General features: G+C 37.5%; 1 non-coding gene across 1 annotated transcript; it reads right to left on the reverse strand.

Annotated features, from left to right (window-relative positions):
- Positions 1-1,012: 1,012 nt before the first annotated feature.
- Positions 1,013-1,204, reverse strand: LOC131224421 (U2 spliceosomal RNA). The gene has a single exon (XR_009160907.1). It is a non-coding gene; the product is annotated as a U2 spliceosomal RNA (small nuclear RNA).
- Positions 1,205-15,118: the final 13,914 nt, after the last annotated feature.

Consider the following 15,118-nt stretch of genomic DNA (forward strand, 5'->3'; position numbering starts at 1 on the left):
ATATGCTTTCTTGCTTTTATATTATCATTTTGATGTGTATAGATATTTCATGCATTTTTACAATCCAGACATTCAAATGGTCATATATGGCTTCATATTATAAGTTTGATGTTTATAGATATACTATAAAGTGTTAACATATTCAAAAAAACAAATGTAAAATGTGTTTTTTGTATGGAAAATTTAATGACAAATTAAATCTGTCGCTAATTTCAGAATAAAATTTGTTGTCTAGATAGTCGTAAAATTTTAGAACAACGAACACAATCTTTTACTAATAGATTTTTTCCGGAGTTTTGCACTTTTTAAGTTTTATGACGAATATGATTCATCATTTTCTTTTTCGACGGATCAATAATGTTCGACGATATTCGTTAGGATTCCTGACAACAAAGATCGACAAACCATGCGATGGAGGTCCGTCGTTAACAGAAATTTACGACGGCCCTGGTCCGTTTTTTTTTCCTGTTTTGCCTTAGTTACCAACTCAACTAAGTACATAACTACCCAATTAAGTGTCAATCTTTCACACAATAAAAATTCAAGATATTTTTTATACACTTTATACAAGATAAAATTCTACATGCATAATAAACCATAGAATGATGAATACATCAACAGCTTGTCATAGTATTCATTATAAGATCATAAAAAGGGGTTCGTTGTGTAAAATAAACACAAAGTGGTAAGTTTTAAGAAAAAGGTCGTAAAAAGTTATGGTAAAATTTTGAACAATTCTACCAACTAAGAGATGTTTGGTAAGATTAAAAGGTCGTGGGCGAAGATAGTGTGAAAAGACATATTGGCCTATATACTAATTGAAGTTATGGCCCTTGATAAAGTGGAATGGCAGAATAAGATGTGTAGTCAGCCTGAATTAGTTGGTATAAAGCTTAGATGATGATGATGATTGTGTTGTTTAGCTATATGGCTACATCACCCATTGAATGAGGATTCCATCATAGCCATCTTACCCCTAATGCAAAAATACATTAATTAGAGTTTTTCTTAGTAGGGGTGTACAAGGCCAGTCTTATAGTGCAACACATAAGCAATGCCAGAGGGCACAACAAGCTACTATGACAGGCCCTCCCTCACAAGAAATTTATTTAATATCATATGGCCCAATGGACCATATATAAGATATTATACTAATTAGAACATATACTACACTTGATCTTAGCCAAAAGGCCAAGGAAGGCATTGATGGACTTCTCATAACTAAAGCATTCAAAGTTCACGTGAAGTACTCTTTATCATCACCCTTATTACAAGTTGACCAATCAAAAGAGGGTGTTATGCATTTTTACCCACATAAAACATTTAACATGGTTTACAACAAAGAAGATAATCATCACCTACATGAATGCACACAAAAGAAAATTGAAAAGAGCATAATAGTTGCTTGTTTCATTAAATAGGTTTTTTATGGACGAAGGGTGCCGACTCCTTAAATTTTGCAAAAGAAATCTACATTATGCATGTAAACAATACTATCGCGTGGCCTCGTGTGGCCTCGTGTGCCTCTCGCATGGCCTCGCATGGCTTGGCATGGCATCGCGTGCCCCACACATGGCCATGTGTGGCCTCGTGTGCCCCGTGTGACTCTCGCATGGCCTCGTGTGGCCATGCATGGCATTGTGTGGTGGTGAGCGCCCTTTTTTGCCCCTCATATGCTCCTCCCACAGGCGTGCCTTACAATCCAACACTCTCTCACAAGCGACTTCAACTCCAGATCGCAAATCCTATTTAACGCAATACGATAAATGCGTATATTAATTGAATAGCTATTAGGTTCAATTCGTCCAACATATTGGGGAAGCTAAGGTACCCTCATTTTATCGTGATCTCAACCGGATCACTAAGATCAGAGCGACTGAAGCGAGTCCTTACCAGTGTCCCTTGATCCGTATCCAAGTTTACCACCCATACGACAACTCCCCAATTAATGTGAGATTAACACTGGCTCGACCGATCAATAAGGACTCAAATTACACAGCCCGAACGCATAGGATTAGGCGGCCCATCGACAGGTAGAGGGCACTCATAAATGATATAAGAGTCGTCACCCAAATACAAATATGGAGAGGTCGCGACATCAGTCCAGTTTGATGTATTAGTCTCATAGCTTTCTTGATTGCTCATTGGTCACGAGGAGGCTCGTCACCCCAGCATAGGCCAACGGCTTGAATACGATGTCCTATACCACATACCCGGGTCATGAGTCTTGCAGATCGTACCACTAAGAATTATAAGTAGACTCATTCAATGGGAATGAGGGTATCTCATATTATATTTGTCATTGTCATACATTGTGAACACACATGGTCAGTTAACTTTTGGGCTAATTCGATTGACTTGGAGAACTCTGACGCAGTCGCCATTAGGTGCGAGTATCCCTCGTAGTTCAGCTACTGTCGGTTGTCCGTGTTCGACCCGAAGTCAATCGAACAAACCTAGGGTAGCCAACCCAACTCGGACCATCCTTTTAGTTTGGATGGTTAGTCAACCAACCCACTATACACTAAGCACTACATTACGTAATTATATCATATGCTCTACTACACAACCACTTAGGCATTTCATTAAACATATAAGCATTCATAAAACAACACATTCAGTTAAGCATATATTATAGAAAAAATAAATTGTTAACATGTTAGCATGCACAAATTTTTCTACAAGCATCTAATCATTACCCGAGACCCCTAAAGGGTTAATAAATGATAATATATAGATAATGGTCCGCACCTCTAAGAAATAATCTTCGATTTTAAACTCCTAAGGTTAGGGATTTGGGGAAAAATCATTAATTCTTAAAATCAAAATCAAGAAAACACCATTAATGACTAAAAATCTACTTGGGTTGCTTAATTGAAGGGTAAGATATAATTCTTGCTTCCGATTCTTGGAATGGGTGGATTTGATGGATGTTTGGTAGTAGCCAAAGGTTTGGTTGAAGTACTAACCTTACAAGCATGAAGATTTCCCTCACTCACACACACATACACACACTCCCTTCTCTTTCTCTTTTTTTCTCTTCATCTCTCTCTTTTTCTCTCTTCTCCCTCACCCAAGCTAGGGCATGCAATTTAGATGGGAGAAAGGGGTGCCTAAATGAAGGCTATTTATAGTGTCAGAATGTGCACAAATAGCCCTGGTGACTCTTTCCTTAATAAAACTACCATAGGGGAGGTTGTTCTCAACTTATAGGGCCTTCCGAGGGCCCATTGGCTTATCTACACCATGGGGCGGGTGCCCCTCGATGGGATTTACATTTTATCACAACCGGGCGGCAATCAGACGCTTCAATTAGCTGTGGGGGGTCCACTTACGATTGGCGGTCATTGATCCTTGATTGGGGCTACGGCTATACGGATATGAGCAGGGAAATATATTTAACTCGCACCTCAAGTTTGGTTGCGATCTAACGACCATAAAGCCGTAACTTCACGAAAGAGTGGATGATCTATTTCACTTAAGTTTTAGGCTTCAGCATAGGGCATTTGCATATTTCAAGCACTTGGCCTCTGACCCAAGTCGAGCAGTTCTAGGCACCATCTTCATTCGCCACCCACGATGGCATCAAGCCCAGTAAGACGAATGTCTTTCTATAGCCTCGGGTTCAGTGGTCCACTAATGAGCGGTATTGAGCTTGTTTGAATAATCGGGGCATTTTTGTAATGAATTGAGTAGGGAGATTTCTTGTTCACAATGATTAGGGTCTAGATTAACCATGTTCGTAGTGTGGCCTATTCAAAATTAGCGAAAATAACAATTCGCTCAAAATCACTCCAAACCATTGGTTCTTAGGCTAAAAGGATAATTGGGTCACTTTGGCTTGTTACTTAAGATATAACTCCTAGTTGTTTCAGCTTTTTGTAGGTTTTTATTTTGTTGTAGTTGTCTTAATTAATCAATGGTAGGTTAGTTAGATTTGGGTCATAGATGAACAAATCACAAGGCTAAACTCAATGTTTAAGTGACCAGGTGGATTCATTGGCTTCTTACGGTTAAAAAATCGAAACTGTGCGGCTCTTTTTCGGAACCACTCATGCATAGGCTCACCTCAAGCATTAAGGGTCAGTTAGTGACGACGTAAGATGGTTATAGCAAAAAAATTCAAGGGTTTTTTGAAATAAAAAATAACGAAAATCCGAGACATTATAAAAACCAACCGAAGTCTCTTCCGAGAGCCTCCGGCGAGAGAATACGTATCGGATTCTTGTGTAGGACCTTAACTCTGGAAATGAGTCTAAGTTCCAGGTTCTTGTGTAGGACATTACCTCTTGTGTAGGGCTTAAAGCTTTGGGTTCGGGAGTAGGAGCCTTAACTATTGTGTAGGCATAAATTTAGGTTCTTGTGCAGTACCTTTGCTCTTGTGTAAGGCATAAATCTTAAAGTTTTTGTGTATGGCTGTAAAGGTTAGATGTGAACCTGATTTAAAACTTCTGATAGTGAAATCTGGTACACTCTTGGGTTGAGTGCGTCCGCTAGTAGTGAAATAGCCAAGTAACTGAACCACCATATATAACTGTGTTTGGAATTATAATTTTCGCACTTGTTTAATTATGCATATGCGCTTGAATGTTTAAATTATACATGCATGATAAGATGAATGCTTAGTGATTGATAGCTAGCACATTTCACATACACATACACTATTTTGATAGACTAGTTGCTTATTTACAAATCATTTATAGTCTATGTGATTGGACCCTCTACTGGCTTGGAAGCCTTAAAGTTATATTGTCTTACTTAGTTTAATTGTTAATTAATTTAAGTTAAGCAATTGTTGTTTTTAATCGGTATAAAATTTTAATTGTTCATAATCACCCCCTAGGACATAGCCTTTATTCTCTAGCTCCGCCATACTTCCGCACTTAACGCATAGTAGTCAAAAACCACAATTTCAATATGTACTCTGAATCCACATAGCTCTTTGGACTCCTCATAGAGCTTACTCGAATCTACGAGGGATAAAAGTATACATAATTTCTAATAAATTTGAAATAAATTAATTGATGATTTAAAAAAAAAACAAACAAAATTACAACCCTTTAAATAATGAGCTTAAACCTAAAATGGAGTTCTAAACTCAAACACCCTTAAAAAAATGACTTACTATAAAGAGTAAACTTACTATTTGTAGACGTCCCCTTTCCTACTAGATTTCATGGTTTTCAACTAAAAATAGTTAGTGTCTAATTTGGCCCAAAATTATACGGTCTCCATTCCTACTAGACGGTCTCTACATTATTCTCCTAAAATTTCTAAGTCATTTTCATGTTAGGCACAACTTCTACAACTCGAAAGATTAAAAGTTATACGCGAACTAAAACTGACGATTTATAGTAAAAACAAAATTAAATGGGATTTTTGACCATCAATCTAATGGAATATTGCATATACGGCATGGGCAACCCAGCATAGCAGGGTTGGTTGGATAAAGCTAGCTTCTCCCACCCTATAATTATATATGATATGTCGAAAAGCTCATCCTGATTTACAAGATATGACTGTTTTAAAGTTTTGATTGTCTGGATCGTTTCCACCTCCATTTGGGCTTTTTTTGGTATATCTTTACCATGAAAGTATCTGCTACCCACTCTACATCACTAGTCCCAAACAAGAAACAACAACCAAATGAATCATCCAAGACTTAGTTTTCTGAGCATAAGTGCAAAGGGCAAGCCACCAAAGCACCTCAGAGAATGGTAGATAAATCGGAAGACCTCTGAGGAATCTTCAATGACAAGATTTTCAATAAAGAAGGGCTGGAATTGGACAAACAACTGCTAGATGATAGTCAACCTTGAATATAAGTCAATCTCAAAATCGGTAGAAGATTACTTTAAAAGTTTAGGGCCTGTTTGGGCAGTTGCATTGAAAAGGATTAGGTGAGATGAGATTCAAAAAACATAATCATTACCCATGGCAGGGATTGTTCTTTGTCACCATTGGATAAGCTTAATTTCATGCTTTGTTTGTAATACAGTGGTACATTGAATGGATATACTCACCATCATTTGAAACTATTAAGAATAACACACATGTGTTATATCTAAACCGTTCATTTGTTTTGTAACCTCATTTTATGTCATGGGTCTAAAAATGAGGCATATCCAAAACTTATGTGGCCCCAAAGAAGTTTTCAACAATAAGTATTCAATCCCTATTGCTTTCTATGGTGGGGTCCACTTGAGCTTTAGATATACTTAAAATTTTGGCCAATGCTCTAAAATGATCTCAAAAAATGAGTGGACGGTGTGGATATAGCCCACACATCATGGCGAGACCTACCCAACTTACTAACATTGAGTGAAATTGGCAACGGACCCAATGCGATTCCATCTAATCTACTTCCCCGCTTTTCCATCCTTCCCAAACATGGAGTGGAATTGGCACAGGATCAGATGTAATTCCATCCCACCTAATCCTTTCCAATGCAACTGGCCAAACAAGCCCTTAAACTTCCATGAAATCCTGACATGAGAAGTTGCGAGACCTCAATCTATGTCAACAAGTGTCTTTCCATACAATCACAATTGTGAAAGCTCTCTTTTTGAGTATTCATGATTTTGTGCAACTACCATTACAACACACAAGGACCGGTGGGTGATGATTTGAAAACTTTCCTTTGTTAGTCCACCATTACCCTTGAATATTCCTTTGTCATCCAACGGTCAAACCCACAAAAAAATAAAATTGTCGTCCAATATATGAAGTCTTTTCAGTAAAGAGTATTCAGTTATTGGAGAAAAATCAATGTAACAATCATATTTGTATCAATCAGACAAGACTTCACATTTCTAGTACATAGAAACATGATAGTCCGAAATTTTCTTATTGATTGTAAGCAATGTTCAAATGGTTCTTGGGATTTTTTTTGATAAACCTTATATCTGATTCAAAAGGAGAATATCTTTTATGGTTTGTAATTTCTCTTACCAAAACTTTAGAACTAAAGTTACACGGTTACACTTACGCCTGATGCGGAAACGGATTGGCTACTCCCCCTGCCACCAGCCAATGGCTGGTGGTCAGTGACTTGGTGCTCCGTGGGACCCACCATGATGTATGTGTTTCATCCATGACGTCCATCTATTTTTCTAGATCATTTTATGGTATGAAATAAAAATATAAGGTATATCCCAATCTCAAGTGGACCACATTATAGGAAACATTGTTGAATGAACGTCGACCATTAAAAACTTTTTGGGGGCCATAGAAGTTTTGGATCAATCTGATCTTTGTTTTTTTTCCTTCATCTGGGTCTATATGACCTAATCAACAGATTGGATGTCAAATAAACAGTGCAGTGGGCCTTAGGAGGATTTTAATGGTGGATATCAAATCGCTATTGTTTTCCTGTGGTGTGGTCCACCTGAGACTTATATCCCTCTCATTTTTGGTATAAAGTCTTCAAATGATCTGTAAAAATGGATGAACGAAATGAATGAAACACATACATCATGGTGGGGCCCACAGAGCACTGACCATCTGCCAAGGGGATGGTGGCAAGGGAGTATCTGCCAAGGGATTAGCCAATCGGTTTCCACCTGATGCAGGCCCAAGGCCTACCATGGGTTGACTTTGTGGACTCTTTGTTGATACTGGAGCTGAATTTCTCAAGCAGCATTCACCAATTTTAGAAGATTACAGTTGTTGGCTTTGATGATTCTCTAAGGGCGTGTATGGGCAGTGGGGATTGGAAGCGATTAGGTGGGATGTAATTGCATCTGGTCGTGTGCCACTTCCACTCCATGCTTGGGAAGAATGGAAAAGCTTTAGATGGAATTGCATTGGGTCCGTGCCAATTTCTCTCAATGTTAGCAAGTTGTATAGGTCCCACCATGATGTGTGGGCTATATACACACTGTCCACTCATTTTTCGAGATTAATTTAGAACATGGGCCAAAAAATCAGGTAAATCTAAAGCTCAAGTGGACCCCACCATAGAAAGTAACGGAGATTGAAAACTTCTTTGGGGCCACATAAGTTTTGAATCTGCCTCATTTTTAGGCCCATGCCATAAAATGAGGTTACAAAACAAATGAACGGTTTAGATATAACATGTCTGTTATTTGCAGTAATTTTAAATGATGTTGGGTATATCCATTCAATCTACCATTGTATTACCAACAAAGTATGGAATTAATCTTATCCCATGACAACAAAGGGAACAATCCCATGGCAATAATTATGTTTTTTTTTGAATCCCATCCCACGTAATCTCTCCTAATCCCACCGCCCAAACACGTCGTAAATCGTTTCAGGCGTCTATATCTACATATGCTACCGACAAGTACCGAGTCCGTAAAAAACGTTGCCATCTTTTCAGGAGAGAGACTATTTGATAATCCGACACATGGTAATAGTTGATACGCATGCACTTGGAGATTTTGAACCTTTCATATGATAACCAAAAATGAACCGTCCAATTTGCGGGAAAAACTTTAGGTGGAGACTCATACCGAATTAGTTGATCAGTTGCGGTCGCTGATAAGTGGATTTATTTAATTAACTAGGACCGTTGGATGTTTTTCATTTCAACTGTATATTCGATCTTTATACAGCGGCAGTTAGATACGTAATCAAATACGTTGGCTTTTTTTATTTTGATCCATCTAAAGTAGGGCCCGCCATTTTGACAGTTCATTTTGAATTAATGGCATGCTGTATGTAAAACGTTATATTACGCGAGTATCAAGCATCGCACTACCAGAGTATCAAAGATTTTCCCGTCAGTTTTGGCGCCAAAAAGGCAGAGCGATTCAAAATTCAAATAAAAACGTGAACCTTCACGAACAGCTCTTTTGTTCCTGCCAATGTATCACGTGTGTAGAATATCAGAGCAGTGGAAAAGCTGGTCCACACCATGAAGATCACCTTGGACCAAAATCATGCCTTACTACTCTTTGGCTGGATTATTAAAGTGCACTTTACCGTACCATCAGCGTAATATCAAACAACCAGCATTTGGTGCGCCCGTTTGATATGTCGGTTCATCTTAGAGAGGCCATGGTTAAGTCTGTACATCGAGTCGAGTCGAGGTGTGCCAAGCTCGGCCCGACTCGTCCATGTTGTACTCGAGTTTGAGCTCGAGCTCAAGCTCGACCTTGAGCTTAACATTGAAGCTTGGCTTGTTTGTTAAAGTTGACAAGTCGAGTTTGATTCGAGCTAATGATTTGAGTCGAGTCAAGTTTAATTACCTCAAGTTGAGCTTGAGCTTGTTCAAAAGTTAACTTATTAAATTTTTGATTAAAAAATACAAATTAAATGTCTCATATGCCACCATTACTAAGACATAAACATCTAGATACTATGAGTATCATACCACAAAACCACATTTTGTCCTCAACAATCAACATCAATTCGAAAGAGTTAAAATATATCAAAAATTATAAATCCGTTTATGAAAATTTTTAAAGCTTACCTTCTTTCAAGCATTCTAGTCCACGTCTTCAATTCCATTGTCCTTTTCATACTCTTCAACATCGAAATTGCCACCGCCTCAAATTGTATGCAACCAATCTTACGTACATATCAGTGCTTCAACTGTATTTGAGGCGAGTAAGCTTCGATACTTGCTAACTACCCTGCTCCCGGTGCTAAAAGCTGATTCTGATGCCACAGTAGAATTTAGATTTTATAAAATGTCTCGTACCATCAATGAAAGTCTAAGGTATGTACGAGCTCGAGACTTCCATCATTACAAAACGTCAAAATCATTATCTTGTAGCCTTATAACCGACTCCTTTAGATAATTCTCCATTTTGGATTCAATTTTCTATGTCTTTGTTTCTTCTTCATTTAAAAAAGACATAAAGTCACGAAGTCGCTTGCCCTCAGTAGAAGAATTATCCGCGGTTTGAGAAGTACTTATTGCACTTGATGTTTCGGCCGGATTATCAACATATGAAGCAAACAACTTTTCAATTACAACATTAATAATGACAGTCTCCGCTGAAACTCTTTCGGAACTGGAATAAAGCGATATGAAAGTAAATATGACCATTGCCATCTTGTATCATGGATCCAGGACAACTGCAGTGGCCATTAACAAGTGGTATTCAGACCAATACTTATCAAATTCAACTGCATTCTTATAGTCATTGCTTTAAAAAATTCTGAACCATCAGCGGCACACTTTTTTAGCGCATTCATAATGAAAATAATTTTATGAAGAAATTGATTTGTCGTAGGATACTTATTTCTTGAAAAAAATTTCGTGCAATCGTAAAAAACTTTGAGAAACCGATGAACATCTTCAGCTTTATTCCAGTCTTTTTCACTTGGCACATATGCGTACATTTTATCATGCGCTGCAAGTTTAGGGAATGCAACTTTAAATTGTAAAGTCATATCCAACATTTCATAAGTGGAATTCCAGCGAGTGCAGACATCTAACTTCAACTGTTGTTTAAATTTCAAATCCAAATGTTAGATTATATCATTCCATATACTCAGTCTTGAAGATGACCCCTTTGTATATTTAACACTATCTCGTATGTTGGCAATTGTTGAATCAATTGCCTTTGGCCCTTCTTGTACAATTAAGTTGAGTATGTGAGCATAACATCTAACTTAGAATATTTTACCTTCGAAGAATAAATTTTCGACAATCTTGAACTGAGTACGTAAGAAAGAAACCAAAGTAAGTAATTGAATAAATTTTCTTTTCAATACCCCACTCAACAAGACAGTTGTAAATGCAATCAGACAGTACCACACTGATATGAGGAGGAAGAATGTGGAGAAAGTTTAAAATCCTCTTTTGTAATTTTCAATCTGCATTAACGAAGTGTGCGGTCAATGACATATATCTCTTTCTCTGATTCGAGGTCATTCACATATTCGAAGTCAAACTTATTTTAGATACAAATGCCATGATAGCTTTCAAGTTAGCTTTTTCAACCGCATACATCTTCATGCACTCTTTTTTTACAGTAATGCGAGAGTCCTTCTCACGTCTGGGATTTAGAAATTTACAAAATCTCATGAAAACCTTGCTTTCTACCATGCTGAATGACTTCTAATTGACTATCATCAACCTTGCAAACCATTCATTCAGTTTATCCGGATCATACTTATACGTTAAGAGTGCGGCTTTAGAGTCGTCATCTTCAGAAACGGTAAATGAAAGCAGTTGCTGGATTTTACCCTTCAATGTTCTTGGTCTCTTCACACATTTATCAAGATACCTCTGATAGTTAGTTGTAGAAGAACCAGAATGCTTGCCATAAAGAGTTTTACAAAATTTGCATCTAATATTAACTGAACTATCTAGTTGCGTGATTTCATCAAAACATTCTTATATCGCCGATCTTTTTTTTCCCTTTTACAAAACCTTAAGCTGTTTGAACTTTGTTTTCTAATTTTTCTTCATCCATAACAAAAGGAAATGTTATCGACGCACCAAGACCAGGAATACTTAAGTTTTCTTCAATAGTCATATAAAAATTAAAAGATAACAAATGTAGGGTAAGATCGAGGCTTTTATAGGTTGAAGTAATCAGTTAACCACATTTATATGTATATATAAATATATAATTCAAATAATATCGGGCCCCTCCATAAACTGTGAGACACAAGTGTCTTAAATAGTCCCCTAATAAATAAATCCACCGGGATACATACGTATACATAACTACAAATTGTCCATAATTGTCTCAAAATTTGTTTACTAATTGTCTCTAAATATCTTATTCTTACTTGTCTTTATCTAGATGTGCTAATTGTCTCTATTCCATTCGATAACATACCATGCACTGACCCCATACAATTTATATACAAGCGAAAATTTCAACAACACCTCCCTATATTTTACAGATATGTGTAAAATTCAATACTAATTAGTAGTCACACCACATGTAATCCATTACACATGTGGTAAAAACCAACTAGTAAAGAACCACATATCCGAAGAAAATATAGGGAAACATTACCAAAATTTTAACTACATGTAAATTGAATGATGACAACCTAAGTACATGGTATGGTACCGAACTGTCCAAAATGGGATAATTTAGGAATCCATAAAGAACAAGTATTTTCAGTGGAATGATTGTACTTATTCAATATAAATTCTTAAACCGGAGGGGGGGTATATTGTTAAACGGCTAAATAGCCTAAATATTAATCAACAACATCAGATGACAAATAATCACAAGCATCAATTTGACAATATGTAAAGAACAATTATCAAAATATATAAGAAACAATTTATCAATACAACTACAAATCTACAAGAAAAAAATTTAAGAAAAAATAAAAAGATAATGCATATGATTATTAACCATTTAACTTACAATATTTTAGTTAAGTTACAACATTTTAGTAGGAAAGTTAAGTCCATACAAGTACAAGTACAACTACTACTCTACAAGTTTATAAAATTACAACTAAAAAACTTAATACATCAAATTTAATTTTCCTACTCTACATCAGATCCATAATTTTCGTTATTCAAGTTCGGGCTGGTGGTACTGTCCTCTCCAATATGATTATTAACCTCCCCTAAATTAGAAGGTGGGGAGACTGTTTTACCATGCTCTTGTACAGATTCAACTAATTTTTTCAAAATATTTTTATGAGTTGATATATATGGAATACCCAAGTTCTTGTAGAATGAGGCGAGTTTGGAAATAAACTTTGATAGCTTCTTGCTTGTCGAGCTCGTTCCTGCTTATGTGTCATGTTGTCGATGAGCACATCGTTGATATCTTAATGCATCTGCCTCTTTCTTACTCAACTTCAAGGCTAATTGTAATTGCTATTCTTCCAGTCTTTTTCATATAGCTTCATTCTCTTCCCTACTCATTCTCTTCGCCCTCTCCACTTTATAATCTTCATTGATTAGAATGGGTCTGTTATTGTATATCTCATGGCTAGTTGTATTCGGTGTAGGGGAGGGAGTAGAAGGCTTCTTGTTGGAATCTACAAGTGCCTAGTATAAAAATTGTATATCCTCTGATGCTTTAGGACATAGTTTTACATTTCCCCCCAACCTGATAAGTGTAGTCTAAGTTGATTTGTTTTGTTAATGATTTGTTTTGTTAACAAATTTGACCTTACACAATTTACATTAGATTTTCATTCTTCCAGAAGTTGGGGAGTACACTTGGGATCCATAATCCCAAATATTGGTGGATGGATCATCTGAAGACATTGCTTGCTGCACACCATTTAGAAACAAAACATATCTAGCTTCCAAATTTTCAATTCTCTAAGGCTTATTTTAGTTAAGTAAATGACTAGATTTCCCAGATCACTATAAGTTAGAGTGTTCCCTATTACATCCACACACGCACCTTCCATTTGGTGGGCCATACTGTAAAAAATCAGGCCAGTTCATTCATCAAGTGGGCTGCAGCGCACAAGACAAATGGAGTCAGCTACCCCATTTTTTAGCCAGACAATTCATACAATCTAGCCCACACAAAGGGGATTTAAATGTTGCCCCATTTTTTAGCTAGACACTTGGCTATTTAAATGCACCTATATTGGCTATTCATACAGCCACCCCAACCTGACCCAACACCCAACCTGACTCAACCCAGCCCACCCAACCTGTCCTAAACCCTAACCCGACTTAACCTAGCACCCCCAACCCAACCCAACCACCCCAACCTGTCCCAAACCCCAACCCGACCCAACCCGTCCTAAACCCCAACCCGACCCAACCCAGCCCACCCAACCCGTTTCAAACACCAACCCGACCTAACACAGCCCCCCCAACCCGACCTGACCCAACCTAGTCCCCAATCTACAATAAATCTATAGTAAACCTACATTCATATAAATCTACAAGTTAAATAAATATATACCAAAAAAAAAAAAGCTAAATACCTTGAAGAGATTGGAACAGAGAGAGATCGGCCCAAATTGAGATTAGGCGCGGCCGCGCTAGTTCGCTCTGTGAGATCGAGTGGTGGTGGTCCGGTGGAGTGCTGGTCTTGCGGGCAGGGTGCTGGTCTTGCTGGAGAAGACCGGTGGTCGTGGTGGTCCGGTGGATTGTTGGTCGGGCAGGTGTGCGGTTGGCAGTGGCTGGGTGGGGTAGAGAAAGAGAAGAAAGGGAAAAGGAATAGAGGGGGCGGTCGGGTGGTACCTAAGGTTTGTTTAGATTTTTTTAAAATTTTTTTTTATATAAGTTAAAACTTATACACACACACACGCACATATATATATATATATAATATTTAATATACTAATTAATCGAGCTCGAGTTCGAGCTTTGAGTCAAATTGAGTTGAAATGCTCCATGCTCGAAGTTAGCTCGAACTCAACTTGAGCTTTAAAAAATTAGCTTGACTTGGTCTGAATTGGCCATTCAAGCCGAGTCAATCTGAGCTGACTCAAGCAAGTTTTTTGAGCTAGCTTGACTCATGAACAGCGCTATCCATGGTACATGATTTTCTGGCGAGTGACTTAGTTGTAGCCATCACAGGGCACATTGAGTCTATTAAGTCATCGAGTCAACTCAACGAGTCATGCCGAGTTGATGCTGAGTCACTTCGACTTTCAGGTTGCACAGTGACTCAGTTCAAAATCGAGTCTAAAATGTACTCTGCTGAGTTTCAATTTGAGTTAAGAAGTTACCCAAGACCCAAATATCATAACCTAAATATTTATCAATTGATAGGCCCACCATCTCAGCCACCCCAATTTATAAACACAGTGCATCAATCCTAGTTTCACAAAATTCAACGTTTCAAAATCCTTCACAAAAACATGCCTCAAGCTCCATGGAAAAATTATAGGCCCAATAGAAAGTAAGCATGCTGAGAATGGGTTTCACGCATGACCTCTCTTTCGGCATGATTTGGGAGAAGTGGTTAAGAGTAAAGAAGAGAACAATGCATGAATTAATATGAGTTAACATAAACCTAACTTTTTATATATAACAAAAGATGATCAATGCTCTCTCTTTCTCTCTCATTCTTATCTTTGACTAGCTAACCTAAAGTTTTTACTCTATATGTTTAAAATGTTCTTCAGAACATGAAATTTTATGGAACCTCCTAAGCTACTCTTGTTTACCTATGGACTTATAAGCTGTTTCTACAAGGTTTATTTGTCATAGAGGGATCTCTTTAAGGCAACTATTTGAGTT

This window comes from Magnolia sinica, chromosome 13 (assembly GCF_029962835.1).
Source record: "Magnolia sinica isolate HGM2019 chromosome 13, MsV1, whole genome shotgun sequence".
Classification (NCBI taxonomy): Eukaryota; Viridiplantae; Streptophyta; class Magnoliopsida; order Magnoliales; family Magnoliaceae; genus Magnolia; species Magnolia sinica.